This window comes from Phascolarctos cinereus, unplaced genomic scaffold, assembly GCF_003287225.1.
Source record: "Phascolarctos cinereus isolate Bilbo 61053 unplaced genomic scaffold, phaCin_HiC Scaffold_726;HRSCAF=1367, whole genome shotgun sequence".
In the NCBI taxonomy this organism is placed as follows: Eukaryota; Metazoa; Chordata; class Mammalia; order Diprotodontia; family Phascolarctidae; genus Phascolarctos; species Phascolarctos cinereus.
Genome location: NW_027556098.1, coordinates 91,980,284 through 91,986,401, shown reverse-complemented (window position 1 = coordinate 91,986,401; position 6,118 = coordinate 91,980,284). Strand labels below are relative to the sequence as shown.

General features: G+C 38.8%; 1 pseudogene; it reads right to left on the bottom strand.

The window, feature by feature from the left end:
- Window positions 1–3,329: 3,329 nt before the first annotated feature.
- LOC110217527 (heat shock cognate 71 kDa protein pseudogene) lies at window positions 3,330–5,251 on the bottom strand (annotated as a pseudogene).
- Between the last annotated feature and the right edge of the window lie 867 nt (window positions 5,252–6,118).

Sequence of the window (6,118 nt, the reverse complement as noted above, 5' to 3'; positions counted from 1 at the left end):
CTCTTTGTAAGTTCTCCCACTCTAGATTTTATTTTGAGGTATTATGTTCAAGTTTTTGAGAGGGTTTCTGGGAGTCCTGAGGTGAGTCCCTGCCTTTTCTCCGCTATCTCGGCTTGCTAAGTTCAATTTTGACTCTACCAACAAAGGATTGATTTTTTGTAGATTTCACTATGTTCCTCATATTTATCAACATTAACTGCATTTTAGTATTCTATTAGTTTAGCATAGCACATTTTACCCAATTATTGGGAAATTAGCTTGTACCTAAGGTATTTCTTTGTTTTTAGATTAAATATTATCCTGACAAAAATATTTGTATATATTCTTTTTTTGCTGAAGTCACTTTAACAAATTCCTTCAGTGTCATTCTCCATTCCCTCCCTTTGATCAAATCTTGAATAAAAAGGCTCTCCTTTTCTTTACCGACCCCTGTGTGTGTGTGTGTGTGTGTGTGCCTTTGATTTTATCCACTCTTACGTGTTATGTGAACTTATTCCCTGTATCATTTCTTCTGTTTCCTGTAGGGCTCAGCATTCTGCTAAGGGAAAGTGGCATGGGCTGGGCCAAGTGTTTTCCACCTGCCCCAAATGATACCCACTCCCATTCAGGGACTATATCACTTCCCACTACTGTCTCCTGGCCAGCTTCCTCAGATGAGAAAAGAGACCAAGAATTTGTGTGACCACAAGGCCTGTGCTTTTCATTAACTGCTGGATGCTTATATTCCCTGAAGAAAGGGGAAAAGGGGGCTGGACTTGGATGCCCAAAATGATTTCCTCCTGCTCCAAAGAAATGACTTCTAGCTGTTTTAATATAAGGCAATTTTCACCTCCTGCTGCCAGATCAATTTCCCAGCTGGGATGTGGAGAAGCTCTGGTACAAAGAGGAGTTACTTGCCCTTCAATTTCAAACCTTCCATCTTCTGCTCCACCAGCCATCAGAGAGAAGAGGAAAAGGAAACTTGATAGGGAATATAAGTTCTTTTTACTGATAGGCTTGTCCTTTGGAGGAAAGAAGAGTTATCAAGTAGGACCTTGCATTTGACCAACTGAACATGTCTGTCCTATCTGCTTCCAAGCTGCACTTGCCTCTAGATTGATCCCCAACTTCCACTGGGAAGAGAAGCATACTCCACTCAATGATGAACATTCTCACATCTGATTATACCTTTCATATTGAAGTGATTCTGAACCTCTGTATTTCATCTCCTAAACCCCATTCCACACTCCATCAACACATTCCTTATTTTCCTCCCCAAAAATTTAAACTAAACATCATTCAACCCAGTAATTAGCAGCCCTTCCACTGTGCCCTGTGGAATACTGTCCCCTAGGCCACAAATATCTCTTCATTCTTAATCTTTTCATCTCCTGCACATAGCATCTATTAGCTATCAGCAAACTTTGGCTCTCATCAGATGGCAAAACCTCCCTGGCCACCCTTTTCAACATTTTATTCAACTTCACTCTTCTCCATAGCTGAATTGTTGAGATGGGAGAGTTGGGATACTCCTTGCCCTTCAATTATGCTACCAAAATTATTTTCCTAAAGTGCACGTACAACCATGTCATCCCATCCCACCCTAGCTCCCCACCCTCTACCACTTCAAAAAACTTCAATGGCTCCCTAGCACTTCCAAGATCAAATACTATATTATGTTTGACATTCAAAATTCTTCCTAACCTAGACTTCTCTTACCTTGTTTGTTCGTTTTTTTTTTTTTTTTGCTTTTGGTTAGGCAATGGGGTTAAGTGACTTGCCCAGGGTCACACAGCTAGTAAGTGTTATGTGCCTGAGGTTGGATTTGAACTCAGGTCCTCCTGAATCCAGGGCCAGTGTTCTATCCATTGCACCACCTAGCTGCCCCCTAGCCTTCTCTTACCTTGACCATTTTCTTACACCTTACTCCTAACCATCATTATTTGATCCTGTGACACTGGCTTCCTGGCTTTTTAATGAACAAGACCCTCTATCTTTCAGCTCTGGGCATTTTCTCTGACTGTTGACATTCCTAAAATGCTCTTCTCCCTCAATTTTACCTACTACATTTTCTGATAGTGCAGCATGCATTACATTTATATTGTATATTTTGTTGACTTAATTCATCACTGTTCATCTTTTTATAAAAAAATGTTTTCTGTAACTAAGAATTCTTTTTTTTAATTTCATTAATTTATTTTGATTTATCAACAATCACTTCCATATGCCTTTGAGTTGAAAATTTTTCTCCCCCTTTCTCCCCCCCCAAGATGGTGCACAATCTGATATAGGCTTTACATTTACATACCCATTAAACATATTTTCACATTAGTGAAGTTGTAAGTAAAAATTAAAACCAATACAAGGAAACATCAGAAAGATGAAACAAAACTCAACAGAAGGTAAAAATAAGTGATAGTGATTCAACTTCCATAGCTCTTTCTTTGAATGTGGACAGCATTTTCCATCCCAAGGCCTCTGGAGATGTCTTAGATCCTCGTAATGCTGAGAAGGGTTCAGTTTAACAATCTCAGTCATTGCATAATGTGGCTGTTTTTGTGTACAAAGTCCTCTTGGTTCTGCTCACTTCACTCAGCATCAGATCATATAAGTCTTTCCAGGTTTTTCTGAAGTCAGCCTGTTCATCATTTCTTATAGCACAATAGTATTCCATTATATTCACATACCACAACTTGCTCAGCCACTCCCCAACTGATAGGCATCCTCTCAATTTCCAATTCTTTGCCACCACAAGAAGAGCTGCTATGAATATTTTTGTACATGTGGGTGCTTTTCCCATTTGTTTCATCTCTTTGGGATATAGCCCTGGAAGTGCTATTGCTGGATGAAAGGGTATGCACATTTTTGTAGCCCTTTGGCCATAGTTCCAAATTGTTCTCCAAAATGGTTGGATCATTTCAAAATTCCACCAACAATGTATTAGAGTTCCAATTTTCCCACATCTTATCATATATATATATATATATATATATATATATATATATATATATATATATATATATACATAATTTTTTGAAATTGTACTTATGCCTTTTGTTTTACATTGTAGTCATTCTCACATATATCCCTATATCCCCCATCCAAGTTTTGTTTTGCCAATTTTAAATAGATTTTACTCTCCAGGACAAGAATTGCATTACTACTTGTTTACAGTATTGATAAAGTGCAATATTGTTAACTTCTCTCCTTTTGCACACATTCAAGTATTCAGAATGCCCAGATTTACAGAGTAGCTTATATGCTACCTTTAAACTGCTACTGTCTTGGCTACAAATTTGAGTTCTTCAATTTTTGGAAAGCTGTGTGGATTGCTCTTTCTTCTGGTTTGTTTAGTTGATCTCTTCAATGGTGGGTCCAGAAGAAGCATTTCCAGATGGGGATGCTTCATTCCCTGGAAACCCACCAGGCATGCCATCTGGCATGCCCCCTGCACTCTGGTACAGCTTAGTGATGGTGGGGTTGCAGACCTTCTCCAATTCTTTCTGCTGATGCTCAAATTCTTCCTGCTCAGAAGTCTAGTTCTTACCCAGCCAGTTGATTATTTCATTTACATTTGTCAAGGATCTTCTTTTTGTCTTCATCACCAATTTTGCCTTCCAGTTTTTCATCCTCTATGGTAGCCTTCATGTTGAAAGCATAAGATTAAAGGGAATTCTTGGAAGACACCTTGTCTCTCTGCTTCTCATCATCGGCTTTGTATTTCTCAGCCTCCTGGTCCATACGCTCAATGTCTTCTTTGCTCAGATGCCCTTTATCATTGGTGATGGCAATCTTGTTCTCTTTGTCTGTGCTCTTCTCCACAGCAGAAACATTAAGGATTCCATTTGCATTAATGTCAAATGTTACTTCAATCTGAGGAACACCCCTGGGTGCTGGGGAGATTCCTGTGAGCTCAAACTTGCCAACCAGGTTGTTATCCACTGTCATTGCTCTGTCACCTTCATAAACCAAAATGAGTACACCAGGCTGGTTGTCTGAATAGGTGGTAAAGGTCTGTGTCTGCTTGGTGGGGATAGTGGTATTACATTTGATAAGAACTGTCATAACTCCACCAGCAGTTTCAATTCCAAGGGAAAGAGGAGTGACATCCAACAGCAGCAAGTCCTGTACATTCTCAGATTTATCTCCAGACAAAATGGCAGCCTGGACAGCTGCACCAGAGGCAACAGCCTCATCAGTATTGATACTCTTGTTGAGTTCCTTGCCATTGAAGAAGTCTTGCAGAAGCTTCTGGATTTGGGGGATGTGAGTGGAATCACTCACCAGGACGATGTCATGAATCTATGGTTTGTCTAGCTTGGCATCTCTTAAGGCCTTTTCCATAGGGTCCAGTGTGCCATGGAAGAGATCAACATTCAGCTCTTCAAAATGGGCTCAGGTGATTGATGCATAGAAGTTGCTAGCTTCATAAAGCGAGTCAATCTCGATACTGGCCTGGGTATTAGAGGGGAGGGTATGCATTGCACATTCACAAGTGGTGTGCAGATGGTGAACAGCCCTCTTATTCTCACTGATGTCTTTCTTGTGATTTCACTTGAACTTGGCAATGAAACAGTTGAGCATTTTGTTTTCAAAGTCCTCCCCACCGAAGTAGGTGTCCCCAGCTGTGGACTTGGTCTCAAAGATGCTATCTTCAATGGTAAGGATGGAGACATCAAAAGTACCACCTCCAAGGTCAAAGATCAACATATTTCTCTCAGCACCAAACTTTTTGTCCAAGCCATAGGCAATAGCAGCAGCAGTTGGCTCATTGATGATTTAGAGCACTTTGAGACCAACAATGGTTCCAGCATCTTTTGTGGCCTGAAGTTGGGAGTCATTGAAATAGGCTCATACTGTGACCACAGCATTTGTGATAGTCTTCCCAAGGTAAGTTTCAGAAATTTCTTTCATCTTGGTCAAGACATAGAAGACACATCTTCTGGATAGAAACTTTTGGTCTCCCCTTTGTACTCCACTTGGACCTTAGGCCTGCCTGCATCACTCACCACTGTGAAAGTCCAATGCTTCATGTCTGACTGTACAATCTGTGACCAATCAGACATTTGGCATAAAAAACTGTGTTGGTGGGGTTCATTGCAACTTGATTCTTTGCAGCATCACCAATTAAACATTCTGTGTCAGTGAAGGCGACATAGCTTGGGTTGGTCCTATTTCCTTGGTCATTGGTGATGATCTCCACTTTCCCATGTTGGAAGACACAGGAGTAAGTGGTGCCAAGATCAGTGCCAACTGTGGGTCCCTTCAACATGGTACCTGGGGAGTTGGGGGTCATAGCTGACCACAGTGGAAGAAGAAGTGCTGCTGCTATGCTATGCCCCCATCCAATTTCTTATAGTCAATGTGGCCTTATAACAAAGGGAAGGAAAATAAAAAAGGAAAGAACAATCAGCAGACATGTTGGCTAAAACTGGCAATGTGTGAAATGTTCCATGTAATCTCCTACCTCTCCAAAAAAAAAAAAGTAAATTGATTTCCTTGATCACTTCTTGAAGAGTATCTTAATCATTATAACTATACATTTTCATTTTTATTTTGTTCTTATTTACAATGATGTGGTAATATTGTATATATTGTTTTCCTGATTCTGCTTGGTTTATTATGCATCTCATATAAACCTTCCTACTTTTTTTAAAAACTCCATATTTGACATTTCTTATGGCTCAACAATATTCCCTTATATAAATATGTTACAATTGTTTTTTTTTTTTTCCCTTCAGTTTAATGGTTAAATAGATACTTGTAGTTCTTTGATCCCTCAAAAAGTGACATTATGAAAATTTTGATATATCAGACTTTTCTGTAATTGATCACCTTGGGGTTCATTTTTCAGGGGTGTATCTGGGTCAAAGGATATAAACATTTTAGTTTAGTTATTTTTCCCACATAATTTCAGTTTTCTTAGAAAATTTGAAATAAGTTATACTTACATTTAGAGCATATTATTCTTCTCTTTTTCTCATAGCCCTTCCAATACTATCTTATATGATCTCAGATATGATAGATATAACATTAATCAAATGATAATAAAATTTAAGTCTATATCTTCTGTATTTTTACTAGTAAAATTAATTAATAAAAGAATTTAAATGAAGTAATTTAAAAAAATATTTCTTAT